This window comes from Arvicanthis niloticus, chromosome 24 (assembly GCF_011762505.2).
Source record: "Arvicanthis niloticus isolate mArvNil1 chromosome 24, mArvNil1.pat.X, whole genome shotgun sequence".
In the NCBI taxonomy this organism is placed as follows: Eukaryota; Metazoa; Chordata; class Mammalia; order Rodentia; family Muridae; genus Arvicanthis; species Arvicanthis niloticus.
Genome location: NC_133432.1, coordinates 7,835,798 through 7,853,970, shown reverse-complemented (window position 1 = coordinate 7,853,970; position 18,173 = coordinate 7,835,798). Strand labels below are relative to the sequence as shown.

Sequence of the window (18,173 nt, the reverse complement as noted above, 5' to 3'; positions counted from 1 at the left end):
GCTCGGAGCTCATGAAAGCATGGATGAGACCAGCAGGTCTCGTCTCCATGTGTACATCCTTTTCCAGTCTGAGACACCCACCGAGACTTGAGGGGAAGGGACTAGCAGATGCTCCAGGTGACAGAGTGAGAGATGGCAGACACGTTCCGGTGCAAAGCCCAAGAGTAATGCAGGGAGTAATGCAGGGGGGCTGACCCAGAGCCACAGTGCAGAGGTCAGGGTGGGACAACCTCTAAGAACTAAGAACACACCGGTGACAGGGTCTCTGACTCCCTGAGCTGTTGCACAAGGTGGGTGGGACCTTGGGGGCTTATTGGCAGCATTTGGCAGGACACATACATCAAGGTCAGAGGGTACACAAGAAAAGACAGATGCTAACAGCCTGTGGAGGGCTGACGAGGGCAGGCAGATGGCACCGGCATGGTTTAGACAGTGTTTCCTGATACTGTCCAGTGACTGGACAACCTGTGGGGCAAATGCAGCTTGGCTTTGAAAGAGACTTCTCGGTGAGAAAAAAAATTTATATATATATATGTGTATATATAATATTTATATATATAATACTTATATATATATATAAATATTACACACACTCTTTTTCTGGTAAAGCTATAAATAATACCTGTTTTACCTCAAAGCAGCAAGAATGAACATGGCTACCAGTCACAGGCTCTTCCCTTGACATATGATCAACTTTGGGCTTTGCAGACATTATCTCATTTAATCTCCTCATGGATCTTGGATCCAGTTTGAGATGCATGCTTCTGGTAGGTTATCGGGTGTGTGTGTGTATATACATATGCATGTGTATATGTATTTTAGTGTATGTGCATGAATTATATATACACATATGTACATTATGTCTGTATAGATGTGTGTACATAAATACACAGACATACATTCCCAGGACTCCTCTAAAACGCACTGGCCTTTGCATTATTTAAGTACCTGGGCCCAGATGTCAGCCCCCTCCACCCCACAGGGCTTCCTTTCTAGGCCATCACCAGGGCCCAACCAGAACAACCTACAACTTCAGGCCCCATCAGAGGTTTTTTTTTTTTTTTTTTTTTTTTTTTTTTTTTTTTGGTTCTGACTTAACATTTCATGTGATGGTCCCAATGCATAGGGATGTTCTGGAAAACTAACTCTGTAATAATTTAAACCAGGAAATATAGCATCTCACTGTGAAGCTGTCCCTCCCCCCCTGCTAACATGTGGCCTTGCACACAAGGGGTCCATGTGATCTTTGCAGGCCAGAGATAAGGACTGTGACCCCGGGGAAACCAGAGAGAAGGGTCAGCACATGCCGTGTCAGCTTACTCGGGAGGGTGAGCCTTGTCATCTGGATGGGACCCACGAACTGCCACCACTGGTTAAACCAACAGGCACAGACAGATGGGATGTGCAGTGACTTCCACCTTCCCTGACTCAATTAAGATCTGCAGTAATCTGTCGGCTGAGGCCCCACCCACTTCCTCCCCCACTCCCAGCTCAGACAAGGACACTTCTGGACTGAAATCTATATTCAGCCCATTCTGAAAGCTCTCTGAGAGGCTGCAATTCGTAGTGTGTGTGTGTGTGTGTGTGTGTGTGTGTGTGTGTGTGTGTGTATGTGTGTGTCTGTCTGTCTGTCTCTGTCCCTCCTTGCTCTCCCATCCCTCCCTCCCTCACACACATACACTTTGGCATCATATTTCAAAGGTTATCTGAACATTTTAATTTCCTCTTTTCTTTAGATAGAGGCCTGAGCGGAATCGGCCGCACACATCTGAAAGATCAATGCCTCCTACACAACATGACAACAATGGATTTACACAGCAGACATGGAAGATGCTTGAGTTTGTCCAGGGCTGCGTGTCAGCCCACACAATTCCCTCAATCCTTGGTCCTATCACCTGGTAGAGTTGATAAAACGAGCTGAAAAGTCACAAAGGCAGCTTTCCCTGGGAGAATTACTTAGACTAACTTTAACATACAAAGTAACAGGCTGTCAATTAAAAGTTACCTCCTCCCCCCCCCCAACTCTTGCGGCTCTCAGAGACTGAACCATCAACCAAAATGCATACGTGGGCTGGACCTAGGCACCCCCTCCCCCCTCCCACCACATGTGTAGTGGATGTGTAACCTGGTCTTCATGTGGGTGCCAAACAACTGGGGTTGGGGGGAGGGCTATGCCAAAAGCTGTTGCCTGTCCCTGGGCTATATTCTTCTAGCTGGGCTGTCTTGTCTGTCCTCAGTGGGAGATGATGCACCCAGAGTCACAGAGAGTTGATGATGGGGGAGGAATACAGAGAGGAGCCTTCACCCTCTCAGAGGAGAAGGGGAAGGGGGAAGAATGGGGGGTGGCCAGGAGGAGGGGCAGTGAGTGGGCTGTAAAGTAAATAAAACAAGTTCCCTCCTTGCTTGAGTCATCTGACTTTATTTTATGGACTGGAGTTGTCCCGGAAATTAATGACCTCATGGCTAAGGTATCTTTTCTGCTCCTTCAGTTAGTAACTAATCCTAGTCACTAAAATGATTTCAAATAGTGAGAAAACAAAGTAAAGGTGTCTCAAACCCTTTGATCTCCGCGTCTCTGAGACTGAACTCACGGGTGAGAAGCTGCCTCTCTTTGACCCTGTTTTCCCATTCTTTGAAATAAGAAATCTAGGAAGTGAGATTGTTATGGTCTGGGCCATTTTGTATAGTTTAGCCTTGACGTGTGTTACTGCTGAGGCATCCGTGTAGGTGGCTGCATCCACCTTTAAGAAGGTGCTGGTTAGCACATTTACAACATCTTCTTCAAGGGCTCCTCTGCCAAGATTAGGACACTCTGTCGGCAGCCTGGCCTTGCCCTGACTCATCCAAAAGGAGAGGGAAAGTGAAAAACTCTAAGTTTCCAAAAACTGACCCAGAAGCTCAACTCCATCAAACCACTAATTAAACATGGCCTGTGGGTCTGACGCCTCTCAACTTCATGCCTCTTAGCTGGACGTTGAGTGAAGGCCCTGAGTGCTCACATGAAATTCAGGAAGTTTTAATGGCTCCGAGCATGAAGGGCGTGTCAGCATGAGTTGCTTTATAAGGAGACACTCAATGTAAAATTTAAAACCATATATGCTTACGTACATCAGACCTTCTAAACGCAGGCCCTTCAATGTCCAAGCCTGCATACGAGAGACTTTAAATTTAATCTCGCCCCAGTAGCCCATAAGCCTGAAAGGAGAGGTTCTTTGAAAGACTGACTCTGGCTCACAGAAAAGATAAAGCTGAGACCAGCTTCAGTGACAAGGACACCACTAGGCCATTAAGTGCCTTCATCCCGAGAAAGGAAGTTCTTAACAGAGACTCAAGTGAGACTTGAGCAGCACTTCCTGGTCAGACCGGGAGCCTCAAGAGCACTTTACAGGGCTTTGCATTTTGACATTTGGGGAAAGAATGCTCTAAAACAAGATTCCAGTACCCCCCAGTATGCCCCCAACACCTCCACTCTCAGTTCCTACCAAAGAGAACAAAGAGGAGTTAGCTAAACAAATACCATGTTAAAAAAAAAAAAAATCGATGACATTCTTGGGTCAATGTCTGCTGCTTCAGTAAACACCAGGCAGGGCCGGGCCAGGTAGGCCGGGCTACTGGCCTCCATAAAGACAGCGGCATAGTTAACATCTGCTATGTGAACGCACCCCTCATCTCTCTGCCTGTGAGCTCTGGGAGCTTTGGAGGGACACACCCTGTCAAGAGGCACTCACCTGCTTCCTTGAGTATGAAGAGCAGTCAGGTTGTCTTCACATTTTAGTTTTCAAATCTACAGCGTCTTCTGTCTGAAGCTCACGTATGGAAAGTCTGCAAGACACCCCATGAAATCCTTATGAGGAACTACAGCTGAACAAGCATGAGGAGCGTGCCCCACAGTGCTATCAGGCCCAGCAGCCTGCGGCGCTATTTCCTGTTCTGACGCCCATTGGCCCTTGCAGGTGCATGTGCCTCTGGGTGGTGCCAATCTGCTCGCTCTCTGTCTCTCTCTCTGCCCCTCTGTCTTTCTCTCTCTCTCTGTCTCTCTCTCTGTCTCTCTCTCTGTCTCTCTCTGTCTCTCTCTCTGCCCCTCTGTCTCTCTCTCTGTCTCTCTCTCTCTCTCTCTGTCTCTCTCTCTCTCTCTCTGCCTCTCTCTGTCTCTCTGTCTGTCTCAACTAGTGATCCCCTGAAGGAGATTTAAGGCTGGCACTACCAACACCAGAAACATCTAGGATCTAGGACACTACCACCATGGGCTCAAACGGAGAGCCATCCAGAAAGGTTCATTAGGCACCAGTGACTGCCCAATTCAAAGAGACAGTTTGTGTCAGGTTTTATGCTTTCTCTAAAACTTCCCGTTACTGAACCTGTCCTAGTGGGTAAGCAGGGAGGGGAGGAACGAAACAGGATGCTTCCAAGTTCAAGTCTTGCTTGGGCTAGTAGGGCCTGTCTGGGCTTCAGAGTGAGTTCAAGGACACAGTGAGAAGGTGTCTAAAAGACGAGCTGTGGAGGGAGAGGCTGGGGAGAAGGCTCCACGGTTAGGAGGGCTTGCAGCTCAGCCAGAGTCTGGGGTTTGGACCTCAGCACCCACAGCGAGTGGCTCATAGATGCCTGTACCTCTAGTTCCAAGGCACCCAAAGCCCACTTCTGGCTTTCCTGGGCACACGCCTACGCACGCACTGACATACACATAAATTAAAAAACCCAAATCTTCCACTCCGAGTAGCTTGCTCTATTTTAGTGGTTCTCAACTTGTGGCTAGTGACCCTTTGAGGGGGTCACATATCAGAAATCCTGCATACCCACATTAACATTATTAACCTTAATATAACATTATTAATTTATATTAATAATAAATATATAATTTACATTAATATTAACATTATACAAAATTATAGTTACAAAGTAGCAATTTTATGGTTGGGGGTTACCACAACATGAGGAACTGTGTTAAAGGGCATAGCACTAGGAAGGTTGAGAACCGCTCCTCCATTCAAAACGTGGTTCTTGGCACTAGAATACTGTGGTGAGCAGGAGGGAGTCTAGGATTTGGGGAGGTGGGGTTATATATAAACGGGAAAGAGAAGTTCCACATGGCAGAGACTGAAGGCTCTAGGATGGCAACTGGGCCAGCTGACAGCAGTTGATGTACAAACAGCACTGTGGTCTGGCTGCCGCTGACAACTATGAAGACTTCTCAGGCTTGGCATCTCTTGCCAGTAAGCCCTATACTGGGGAGGCTAAGTTGGGAGGATGGCAAGTTCAAGGCCAGCCTGGCTTACATGGGAGACAGTGGAAAACGAGACAGAGACCTTTTCAGAACCTGGTATGTGGAAGTGAGGGCTTGCCTGTTCTTGGTATTTCATTCAAATGCAGGCTGGAGATGGGTATGGGTGCCAGCAGGCAAAAAGATCTGGACGGTGCTCTGTTGTTTTAAATCAGGCTTAAAACCGCTTCAAAGGCAATGACTCTGGACATGCAGAGAGCTGAGAACATCCCTCACTTAACGTGAGGAGTTTGATTTGACCGGTTTGCAGCATCAATATTGTAACCAATGGAGACCTAGTGAAAAGTCCCCAAGGGGCTAATGTTCTGGAGCTGGCCTCCTGATTACTGTGACTTTAAATTGCCTAAGAAGGTGGCACAGGCATCAGAGAGGTTACCTCACAACGATCAGTTTTAAATATTTTTCTCCTGCCTAAGATGAGTTCTTCTTGGCTCCTATGGTCAAAAGAGAGAAACACAAGTCTAACCCAAAAGACAAACCTAAAATCCAGAGAGCAAAACGGACACAGCTATGCTTCCAAACTATATTTTCCTTCCTCTGGGTTTTTACTTCCTTATGCTCAAAATAACGAAACCCTTACAGCCAACCAATTGGAGAACTTGCTCAAGCCAGATTTCTATTAGTCATTCAACAAATATTCACTAACCCACTAGTTAGGTGATGCCACTGAGTCAAACAACAATCTCTCTGTGGGCCCTGAGTGCTGGTGGAGGGATTTAAGATGAACAAACAAAATGGTTTGTTTCTCTGGTAGAAGTTAGCAAGTGCTGGGGAGAAGAATTCAGTTGGAAAGGTGGGGTTGTCCCCCAAGTTGATTTGTGCTCAGCTAGCAAGTGATCATTCTTGAAAGGAAGGCCTTTGTTTTGGAAGATCGGGGTGTGAAGCTTTCCTGACTGACTCCACCACTATCTTCTGTTGCATGTAACAGAGAAGTACATGTGTGCATGTTTGCGTGTGTATTCGTGTGAGTGTGCATGTGTGCATGTATGTGTGCACGCATGCATCTGTGTGTATGTGCGTGCTTGTGTGTGTCTATGTACCTGTGGGTGAGTGTTTATACATGTGTGCATGTGCACATGTGCATGTGTGTGCCCAGGTGCACATGCATTTCTGGGTAAGCCTGTATGTGCTTGCAGGTAGAAGCCAGAGTTCTGCTGATGTCAGTATCTTTCTCACCCACTCTCTACCTTATTGTTTGGAGACAGGTAGGTGTCTCTCACTGCACCTATTGCTCCTTGATTCCACTAAATAGGCCAGGAAACCCCAATCTATCTGCCTCCACCTCCACAGTACCAGGATTACAGATGTGCCCTACCACATCTGGTTTTAAAAAAAAAATTTTTTTTGGTAGGATGCTAGAGAGATGGTTCAGAGTACTTGCTGCTATTGCAGAGGGCCAGGATATGGTTCTCGGCATCTATATGACAGCTGACAACTCCAGTTCCAGAGTATCTGATGCCCCCTTCTGGCGCCCTCAGTCACTGCAGTCATATGGTGCACATATGCAAGCAAAACATTCATGCTCATAAAAATTTTTAATTAAAATTAAAACAAGAATTTTTAAATTATATTTTTACTTACTTTGAATATATGCGGGTGGAAATGTGTGTGTGACTATGAGCATACATGTCAAACCATGAGTCTGAAGACAAACTACGAGAGTCAGCTCTCGCCTCCCACCACAGGCATCCCAAGAATTGGTGGCAGGGTTCTTTCCCTGCCAAGCTGTCTCGGCAGCTCCCACCTACTTTTATTGGGTGCTAAGGATCCAGACTCAGGTTCCCGTGAACACTTTACAGACTGAACCTCCTCTCCAACCTTAGACTCTTACTTTAGTTGTTGATAAGACCCAGAGACAGCAGAACTGAACTCCAAAGGACCCAGACAATGAAAACACTGTCCAAGGAAAGAGAACAACAGACCTCCAGCTTTAACAGTCAAAGTGAACATGGGAGGCAGAGGCAGGCAGATCTCTGAGTTTGAGGCCAGCCTGATCTATAGAGCGAGTTCCGGGTTAGCCTGGGCTATACAGAGAAACCCTGTCTCGAAAAACCAAGAGAGTCAAAGTGAAATGTTGAAAATGACCATGGGGGTGTCCAGGTCCTGGGCGCCTGATGTCAGACGTTGTGAATGTCATGCTCAGAGGTAGAGCCTCCCTTAAGAACTGCCCTTGTTAACATCGCCTGCAGTGACAGTTGCATTCTGCAACTCTCTGCATAACTAGACATAAATACTAGTTTGAATCTAAAGTATTACAATTTAATACAACTCAGTAATTAAGATATCCGCTGTAAGGTTAGAAACATAAGAGACTGTCCTTCTAAAATCAGGAAGATGAGCGGACATCTATGAAGAAGGGAAGTATAAACCTTAGAATGGACGATCAAAATAGTCTAGAACAAGGGAAGCATTCATAAGCACTTCGGGAATTTGAGAGAGAATCAACGAGGGCAGTCAGAGGTCTCACCAGTGACGGCTGCTCTGTGCAGTGGTAGAGCACTTGTCCGCGGCTCATGCATGGCCCTGGGCCCAGGCCCAGCACAACACAAAAACAAAACAGAAGGATCTGGAAGGTGAGGGGCAGAGGCATTGGAAGAGCAGAGGCAAAGATGGACCCACAGCATAGCAGGAAGCTCATGGCCAGCAGGTAGGTGAGCAGGCTCAGGGGAGAGTTAAGAATCGACTCCCTCTATTGTCCTCTGACCTCCATGGGCATGCCCTGCCACCTCCCCAATACACATGAAATAAATGTGTGAAAAAAAACAAGGTAGCCAAACCCAAGAACATGTTGCTAATCTGCCAGGAGATTGATCTGTAGCTCTGAATAGACAGGGAATTGGAGTCCTACTCTGAGGAAGTCAGACAGTATCTGTGTATATCCAATGGAAGAAAAGTTGAGACTGGGGACTGGAGAGATGGCTCAGCAGAAAGAGACCTACTTGCACACAATGGGACAGACGTGTGGAGATGGAGCATGGAGGGCTTCCGTGTAAAAAGCCAGCTCAGTGGTAGAGCTCCTGCCTTGGTCTCCAGCACAGGAAAACAAAGAAACTGATTTAGTCCATCTGGATCAAGCTAGCTATTGTCTGCATGATCTCAGGAAGTCACTGACTTTCTTTGAGCCTCGGTTTCCCTAAATGTTCTTTCTGGAGTTGGCTGTCACACAGTTGAGCAAATGATTGGTGAGAGTCCAGCAAAGCTGGCTACAGAAATGGGCCTCAAGGGGTTAAAAGAAGCAACCAGTGCGGCTGACTGAGCAGTGTTTCTGACCATGCTTGGCAATTAATGGGGTTCTTCATTCATTCAATCCAAGAGTCTGGAGAACTATATATTCCTATTGATGAAAAAAAAAAAAGTGACACTTTCAACGTCACCAACTTACTTAGGGCCAGGTAGGTGGCACAGTGATGAAGCCAAAGAAAGTGCTTGGGTCTTTCTGAATCTAAGACACTCGTCTTCCACAGTGTCAAACAACGAAATGCTGACATCTGCTCTGTTGTCCAAAGGGAATCCCATCTCTCCCCACAGCCTTTATTATATAAAGTATTTATTTTGACTAGAACACCTTTCTTTAAAAAAAGTATTGTTTTTAAGTGTGTGTGTGTGTGTGTGTGTGTGTGTGTGTGTGATTGCAGATACCCAAGAAGAACAGAGTTACTGGATGCTAGAGTTACGGGGTGTTGTGAAGCATCTGATGTGGGTACTAGGAACTGAATCTGGGTCTTCTTCAAGAACAGGGCACATTCCTAACTGCTGAGCCTTCTCTCCAGCCCACAGAATAGCCTTAATTTTCTCTCTGATGATTTCATACATGTAAACAACGTATCTTGTCATATCCAACCCCAGCTCTGCCCTAATTTCATTTCTTATTCTGTGTGTGTATGTGCATGCCTACGTATGTGAGCACGCCTGGCACACACATGTGGAGCTCAGGAGGATAGCTTTGTAGTCATTTCTCTCTTCCCATCTGTACGTGAGGTGGAAGGATCTCTGATCATAAGGGTTAGAGGCAAGTGCTTCAACAGACTCAGGCATCTTGACAGCCCCCGGCCCCTTCACATCCTTCTGATGAGCCTTAGCCCCCGAGGACTAGAAAGGAGACATAAATGTGACCTATCCATTTGAGGATCATCAATTCACTTCCTCATTCTTATGAACACGTAGTGTAGTGAGCACACTTCCTATCTCATGGTTCACACTTGCCCTGGGGTGTGCAAAGCTGAGTGAAGCCGGTCTTGTCCAGGTTGTACAAAGATGTGCCGCCTATCCATTTCCTCAGCTCACAGGCCAGGCAGTGAGAAACATGGAAACATGGAAACATGGAATTTTGCAAGCCAGGCACGGTGGCTCATGCCTGTAATTCTAGAACTTGGGAAGCTGAGAGGAGAGAGACTGTCGAGAGTTCAAGGTCAGCCTGGGCTTATAGAGTAAGACCTTGTCACAAAACCAAACCAAAACCAGAAAAATAATTTTTTTCAGAGACAATAAAAGTATAAAGTTTCACAAAGCACCTTTTAACTTTCTATCTCTACTATAAAATCTTGACCCAGATCACTTAAAAGCTATGTCAATGTAGTTTTTGAAAATATCTGTGGAGGGGCTGTAACTCCCTGACAGGCCACTCGCCTGGCATATTTGAGGCCCTGAGTTTGCGCCCCATCATCTAAATCAATATAATAATAAAATATGTGTACTTACACATTCAAAAAACAAACTCTGTGTTTATCCCCACGATTAGTGCTTCTCCCGGAAGTGGGTGGCAGTGAGCGAGCGGACTCATAACCGGACACAGTATTGTCACTAAGTGACAGGTGGGTGCTCTGCCCTAAAACAGACACGTGCGTCCCCTGCTCCTCCCAGGCCTTTGAGGCTCCAGGAACGCTGAAGAAAATGGAGCAGAAACCACGTGCGAGTTAGAGGAAGAGGCGGGGCTGTGAGGAGGAAGAGGTGGGGCTGTGATGACGAGGCAGGCCTGTAAAGATGGGGCGGGGCTGTGTAAGGGGTGTGAGGTGGGCAAGGGGTGGGGCTATGGGCAAGGGGCGGGGCTGTGAGGAGGAAGAGGTGGGGCTGTGATGATGGGGCAGGCCTGTAAAGATGGGGCGGGGCTGTGTAAGGGGTGTGAGGCGGGCAAGGGGCGGGGCTATGGGCAAGGGGTGGGGCAGTGAGGAAAGCTGGGACAGGCCTGTGAGGGGAAGGGGCCAAGTCGTGAGGGGAAAGGGGCGTAACTGTGAGGTGGAAGGGGTGTGGCTGTGAGGTGGAAGGGGTGTGGCTGTGAGGTGGAAGGGGCAGGAACGTGAGATGGTGCCTCCTGGGCTAGACGGGCCATTGTACTCTGAACTCCAGGCAGCCATGGCTACCTACACACTCAGTGGATCACATACACACGCATGCATGAGCGTGGAGGGAGGGGAGGAGGGTAGTGGAGGGGTGCACGGACATGAAGGTGGGAGGGAGCCATGTTGGAAGGTGTCTAGAGGGTGTATATGGGTTGGATATGATCATGCTATATTGTATACTCTTCTGGAGTGGTCAAAGGATAAATAAAAGATACTCGTTAAAAATTAAATTTAAAAAAAAGTTAAAAAGGCTTATAGTCTCAACAGAACAGAAAATTGGCCATGAACTATGTTGCTGTGTAGTGTGTTTACTGCCAAGATCAATTGAGTTATTTGTTTATTTAAGAAAGCTTTCTGCTTTAATTAGTGTTGTGGTGGGGGAGCAAGATGTATTTGAACCCTTGTTTGCATGGACACATGCCAGTGACAGACAGACAGAAAGTGAAACCCATGAGCATAAATCCAGGGCTGGCAGCTCTGGAGATATGGTCCAGCGGTTAAGAGCACTGGCTGCTCTTGCAGAGGACCTAGGTTCAGTTCCCACCATCTAATGGTGGCTCACGACCATCTCTAATTTGAGTTCTAGGGTATCTGATGTTCCCTGCTGTCCGTCACAGGAACGGGGCACACATGCAGTGCACAGACCTACACATTCAGGAAAAAAAACCCACCCACACATATAGAATAAAATAAATAAATAAGTCCTTGCTTATAAAAGAAATAACTAAGCATAGGGCTGGTGAGATTGTTCAGTGGTTAAAGGCTCTTGCCACCAAGCCCGATGACATGAGTTTGATCCCCAGGACCCACATGACAGAAGAAGAGATCCAACTTCTGCAAGTTGACCTCTGACCTCCACACACACATGAGCCTATACATACACACAGTAGATAAATGAATATAATAAAAAATTGAAAATGAGTATATACTATAGAGTTTCGGTTTAATCCAGGAATAAAAGGTTGGCAGCATACAGGTAGGCACGGTGCAGGAGGAACTGAAAATTCTATATCTTTATTTGAAGGCTGCTAGCAGAATGCTGGCTTCCAGGCAGCTAGGACGAGGAAGCCCACCTCCTCAGTAACACACCTCCTCCAACAAGGCCACGCCTCCTCCAGCAACGCCACGCCCACTCCCACAGGGCCACACCTCCTAATAGTGCCACTCCCTGGGCCGAGCATATACAAAGCATCATGGTCTGTGTGTGTGTGTGTGTGTGTGTGTGTGTGTGTGTGTGTGTGTGTGTGTGTGTGTGTGGGGTTTTTTTTTGGCGGGGGGAGGGAAGGAAGACATTTAAACCGGGTGAACATTCATTCTCAAGGGAAAATGTGTCTATATGTAACACACGCGTGCAAGTAAGACTTGGTGATCGTCCTGCGTCAGCTCTTCAATTCTTGCTCCACTCCCACACCCTGATCTACGGAAGACCCATGCGTTTATGAATGCTGACTAGCAATGAAGATGTCTGTTCAGGGTGGCTTGCCTGGTAAGCCACGCTAGATAGCCAGGCAGCCTCCCAGAGCACAATGGATCGACTGTAAGAGACTCAAGCAGTAAGGAAGGTATTTAATGGGTTATTAGGTTTCCTGGGCTCCAGCTAGCCTGAGACTAAGGTGAGGGACCGAGTACTCATCTGAATCTCTTGCCAAGGAAGTTTGTTTTTAAGCAGGAGACAAGCCTTCTTTTTTTGTTTGTTTGTTTGTCTTGTTTTGTTTTTGTTTTGTTTTGTTTTTCGAGACAGGGTTTCTCTGTGTAGCCCTGGCTGTCCTGGAACTCACTCTGTAGACCAGGCTGGCCTCGAACTCAGAAACCCACCTGCCTCTGCCTCCCAAGTGCTGGGATTAAAGGTGTGCGCGCACCACTGCCCTGCAGAGACAAGCCTTCTAAATGAACAAACATATCAAGATCTCACACACACATCCCTTCCCTTCCACACCCCCTTCCCAGGGAAGAACATTATGGACTCCTCTTATCACTAAGAATTTTACTCCCCTTGTCTGTCTCCTCCATCCCTGGGTCAACACCGTAGCATAAAGTGGCTGCCTTGGTTGCCTAGGTGATAACTCAGGAGAGGAGCCGGGTACTTCCTTTTCATACAAGGAAACACATTTATTGTTTTGTCTTTAGATATGACCATTCCCACCAGTCAGAACTGAGCTCACAAGATAGGAGAAAACATTTTCACGGTCAGACACTTCTAGAACGTCCTGGAAGGGCTGGTGCTGGGCTTCCCACTCAGAGCACCTCCTTCCCCTCATGCCTTACCCCCAGGATGAATAGACACAGGAGTTAACTGGCTTAATCCCCACCCCACACCTCCCGCCCCACTCTCTACTCCACCCCAATTAACTTTAGTTCTTCATTGAATTCTGAAAAAAAAAATATCTGTGCTTGCTTCGGCCGGTTCTGTTCTCAGTATTAACTGAGTTTCACAGGGGTGGAGCTCTAGCAGGTGGATTCCTAGTGGGGGGGGGGGGGATTCGTTGAGGGTGGGATTTCCAGCATCACCAGAGCTGCCTTGACAGAGCTAGCCTTTTGTTTACTGCTGCCCTGCTGAAAACCATTTCAGATCTTGGACGGAAATGACATCGAGGCTGGCAGTGTGGCTCAGTGGGAAGGTCACTTGCCTTGGCATTGGTGGGCTTTGATATTCTCTCTCTCTCTCTCTCTCTCTCTCTCTCTCTCTCTCTCTCTCTCTGCATCTAAACAAATCAATAGCAGATCTAGGCAAGCCTTTTCTTTTGCTGTTGTTCTGGGGACCAAGTCCAGGGCTTTAGGCTTGATAGCCCAACCCTATATTGTGTCTACTAGGACAGTATACAGTATAGTTTTAGCCCAGCTGTCTAGTGCTAAACACAGGCAAAATATTTCTTCAATATTTTGAAACAGAGTCTCAGACCCAAGCTAACTTGGTACAATGTAGCCCAGGCTAGCCTCTAACTCAAAATGATCCTGTCTCAGCATCCTGAGTCCTGCTGTCATGCCCAGGCAAAGGGTTTCAAACACCACATACTCTAAACCTGACCCAGAGGAGCCGTCTAAACAACAGAAACAGAATATTAGTTACATCTCCGTTATTTTCCTGAAATGTTCACGTCTTAAGTTTCTAAAATGAATAAAACAGCAAAAAAGAAAAAAAACAACATTAGAAATAGAGAAAAGGATTTTAAAAATACAAGCCATATTATCAAAGTGTCGTGATGAGAGCTCACTGCTTTGTAAATCCTACCCTCTCCCCAAAATAACTGAAGGAAAAAAAAAAAAAAAACCCACCATGATTCCTTAAAAATCTTCAAATATAAAGTTGATGACCAAGCAAAGTGCATGGGGAGTCTCCCTCCAGAGGGGGTTGGGGCCACATCAATATATACCAGCACGGGGGCATGGAATTTTCACATGCATCAGAGTAGAAGCCTACCCTGCCCCCTCAGCGTCCCCACCCCCACCCCACCACCACCATTCTATTGCCTCAGCTCTTTGTCCTGGCCTTGAGATAGACCTACAGTGTCTGCTCTGGCTCCTCAACTTGCCTAGAAAGTGGCCCCAGCAACTGTTTTGAAAAATTGAGTATGACCTTCCAACTGTGTCTGACACATCAAAGTTAAACAGCCCTAACTACAAACCTGCCCTGGTTCTCCTAAGTGTGCACTGTAAACACTGATAGGGACAGGCTGCCAAATGGGAAGAAAGTTTCTTAACTCCTTGTGGAGTGGAAAGGAAAATCCAGAACTGAAACAAAACAAAACAAAACAAAACAAAACAAAACAAAACAAAACAAAAAGCCTGGTGCTTTAAGAGCATTAAATTTAACATCCTAATTAATCTTCTAAAAGATCCCTCCCTCCAACTACTTGGGATGGGGTGAATGGAAGTAAGCCCCTCTGGTCCCCCCCCCCCCCCATATCCATCATCAAGGAACCCCCAGGTCAAACTTTAGGGAAGAGATGGGAAGCCAGCCTTCCGTTTAGAATAGGTGAGGCGCTGGTCTAATCTCTACAAATCGTCTGGCTAGCTCTTGGCCAGCCCTTGGGATTCATGTCTTTCACTCCCGGGCCCATCACATGACCCCCTCCCAGCGTCCAGGAGCTCAACCCTCAGGGAGACCTCCGGTTCTTAGAAGTGGAACATCAGTGTTGTCCAGGTGTCAGCACTGCTGCTGTCCCCACTCAATGCCACTCGGGCCCAGACTGCCCGTGCTTTTCCCCAGGTGGCTGGTTGCGGGATCAGAAACCCAAGCTCTTCTCTGGTACCTCACTCACCCGGCTCTGCTTGGACTCTCGGTGCTGTCCCTGCTCTGGCTCCCTCAGTCCACACCCGTCTGTCTTGGCCCCTTTTGGGGACCCCTCCCTTCACTCAGCTGCCCTAAGCCCTCCTGAGGTCCTCTTCACACCCATTTCGAGGGCACAGTTTCAGAACCACTACCCTCACCTCCCTTGAAGTCTCCTTTGCTTATTTTTTGTCTCGGTCCCTCTAGAGTCCCCTTCCTTCACCCCGCTGCCTGGGTTCTCTCAAGTCACCCTGCTCAGTCTGCAGTCCCAGTCCCTCTGAGTGTCCCTCTCTGGGTCCCGTCTGCTTTTCCCACCGGTCCATCTGGGGCGGATCTCCTCGCTCACCCTACCGTCGCAGTCCCTCTGGGGTTCTCTCGCTTATCCCATAGCCCAGAGTCCTTCTTCAAGTCGCCTCGTTAATCCCATTGCTCCGTCCTGTCTTGTCCTCTTGCTCTCCCGCGGTATTTCTCGGTCCCCTCCTCATCTTGCTTTCCCCATTTCTCTTTGGGTCCCCTCGCTCACCCGCAGTCTCCCTCGGAGTTCACTCCTTCACCTCACCGTCCCTGTCCCCATCCTGGTCCTCTCACTCTCCGCGATCCCTCTTAGGGTCCCCAACTCACTCCCCGTCCCCGTCCTTCCCGGTCCTTCCCCGTCCCCGGGCGCACTGGCAGAACCGCTAGCAACTCCGCTCCCGGGATGCTCGCGGCCGCTGCGCGGGGACTCGGGCTGTCACTCTGGCGCCCGCGCTCTCACCTCAGCGCTGTCACCCGCAGCCCCGGCGCCGACGCCTCCTCTCACTCGTGCCCGGAGCCGCTCTCGTGCTGGGTCTTCGCGTGCTGAGTCCCCACGCGCAGCCTCCGCCCGCGAGTCCCCGTCGCGCCCCACTCTCCACGCAGGACTCTAGGCTGCCGCCGCTGCTGCTGTCCGAGGTGCGGCTCCGCCAGGGGTGACCAATCGCACCCGACTGTGCGGAGCGCGCCCCGCCTCCACTCGACCCCGCCCACATCCATGCTCTGATAGGCTCTCTACTGACCTTCCCTGATCGCCGGTCTCAGGGTCCAGGCCGCATATAGGCGTTCGCTTGCCTTTGCCTGGGAAACCCGAGCGGTCGATGGATCCAGAGGATTGGCGGAGCTAGTGGTGGGCGGGGTCAGATGGGCGTGGCTCCCTCAAACGCGGAAGCTCTCTCTACTTGGGTTACCGGTGGCCCGCTTCGGGCGCGGTCAGCCTTGTTTGTGCATCGCAGGGGTCAAAGTTCGTGGCTCTCTTCCCCACGCCTTGGCCTGTCTTGGGAGATCACCGTAGAGAGCTCGTGGGGCTGAACGGGTCTTCCTCTGGACCTTTCACAGCTCCTAGTCATCCTTAAGGAACGCTTTCCGCCTGGGGCTTGTAAATATTTTCTACCTCTCAGGGGTATTGCATTTCCTTGTTCAGCGGGACCTCAGTTTACTACACGGGAGGAAAAAAAAAAATCTGTGGACTCAGCTAAGTGCTTAACAAGGTCTGGGCACATTTAAAAATGGATGCGATGTGAATACCAATACTCTGTAGGCAGAAGCAGGAAGATCGCCTCAGGTTTGAACCCAGCCTGGGGTATCTAGCTAGACCTTCTCTCAGAAGCCAAGAAAAAAAAGAAAGAGAGAAAGAAAGAAAGGTGAAAAGAAATGCTCATTTGTGAGTTTTGATTACCACGGTTACAGGAGTTGGGGTTAGGGGGAACCCCGCTGACTTTGGCAAAATTCCAGCAAGCATATCCAACTGAATCTTTCAGGGCCACAGGCTTTAATGAACCAAAGGCGGAAAAGACGGAAGGCCGGTGAGCTTTGACCCCAAGTGCAACCTGCAATAACCTGGCTCCATTCTAATAAGCCACGCTGAAGCATAGTGCTTACCAGAGATTAAAGTTCACCAGTACCTGTCTCATATTTGTGTGGAAATGGCTGTGTTGTTTCGGTTGACGGTGGAAGCTCAAAGCAGTTTTCTGCGGGAACTCGTTTTCACCCTAAGTCTCGTCAATGTGGACACTCAAATCCTGGTCAACGCTCTACTACAAAAATATTAATTTGTATTTATTTATCTGAGATTGGGTCTCACTATGTAGCCCAGGCTGGCCTACTGGCCTAGAACTCTGTATGTGGACAGGTTGGCTTTGGGCTAGGGATCTGCCTGCCCCTGCCTCTGGCTGCAATTAAAGGCTCACACCAACACGCTGACTTTATTTATTTATTTATTTATTTATTTATTTATTTAATGTATATGAGTACATTATAGCTGTCTTCAGACACACCAGAAGAGGGCATCAGATCCCATTACAGATGGTCGTGAGCCAACATGTGGTTGCTGGGAATTGAACTCAAGAACTCTGGAAGAGCAGTTACTGCTCTTAAAGGCTGAGCCATCTCTCCAGTCCCCTCCCCCCCCACCCCTCTTTTAAGTATTGGAGATTGAACCTAGAGACTCAAACATGTCAAAATAATGCCTGCTCCCACCACCCCCGTTGTATTCCCCCAGCAAAATTTGCATCCTAAACATTGTTTGCGTATCAGATTTCATCTGGGTGTCTGACTGAATATCCTATTTGGGAGAAGTGGTAGAGGACTTTAAGGGACAAAGCTTGATTTTGAAGGACATTTAGGTTTTACAGACAATGACAAAATTTGATGAAGCCTAAAGTCGTGAGGGATTTCTAAAAAGTCGATTTCCCTCTTCACTAAAGAGCACTTAGTAAACTGCTTCTTGGGCCAGCTGTGCCATCTTCATGGAAGATAAGGGGCAAATTGTCATCATCCAACTGTGTGTCTCTGTAATCCATGAAAAACAGAAACGCACACTGGCTGGCTGTAATCAGGGAGTCAGAAATACAAGTTGCACACTGGCTGGCTGTAATCAGGGAGTCAGAAATACAAGTTGAACACAAATAAGATTGGACAAAAAAGAGCCCCAAGCTTTTTGTAACGAACGATTTAGTAACAAACCCAACTGTCTTTTGTTTCATTGTATCAACGAATTTGGACTTCAAAAAATAATACCCATTATTTTTGCTGCTTCTGGAATAGTATTACCGATTGGGAGCTTCGATCCCACAGTGTGGTGGATTACAAATAGTTTACATGTGATCCAACACACACACACACACACACACATGCACGCATGCATGCACAAGCACACACAGGAAGGTGACCTCATCCTTTGGAGAAGAGACAGCTTTGAGAACCTCTGCTGAGGCCCGGCTTGAAGAAAGACTCTTGTTGAGAAGGGGTTTCAAATCCCTGAACTGCTGGAAAAGCTGTC

General features: G+C 47.9%; 1 protein-coding gene and 1 long non-coding RNA gene across 2 annotated transcripts in view; one reads left to right on the top strand and one right to left on the bottom strand.

Moving 5' to 3' along the window:
- The window catches only part of Taok3 (TAO kinase 3), a 155,332-nt gene extending 139,487 nt beyond the window's left edge, over window positions 1-15,845 (bottom strand). The window contains exons 1-2 of the mRNA XM_076922572.1: window positions 15,636-15,845; window positions 3,729-3,822 (exon numbers count right to left, since the gene is read on the bottom strand). The gene's annotated coding sequence lies outside the window, so the exon portion shown is untranslated. The remainder of the gene's footprint in view (window positions 1-3,728; window positions 3,823-15,635) is intronic.
- Window positions 15,846-16,052: 207 nt separating this feature from the next.
- LOC143437652 (uncharacterized) lies at window positions 16,053-17,089 on the top strand. The gene is made up of 2 exons (XR_013107001.1): window positions 16,053-16,271; window positions 16,654-17,089. It is a non-coding gene; the product is annotated as an uncharacterized LOC143437652 (long non-coding RNA).
- Window positions 17,090-18,173: the final 1,084 nt, after the last annotated feature.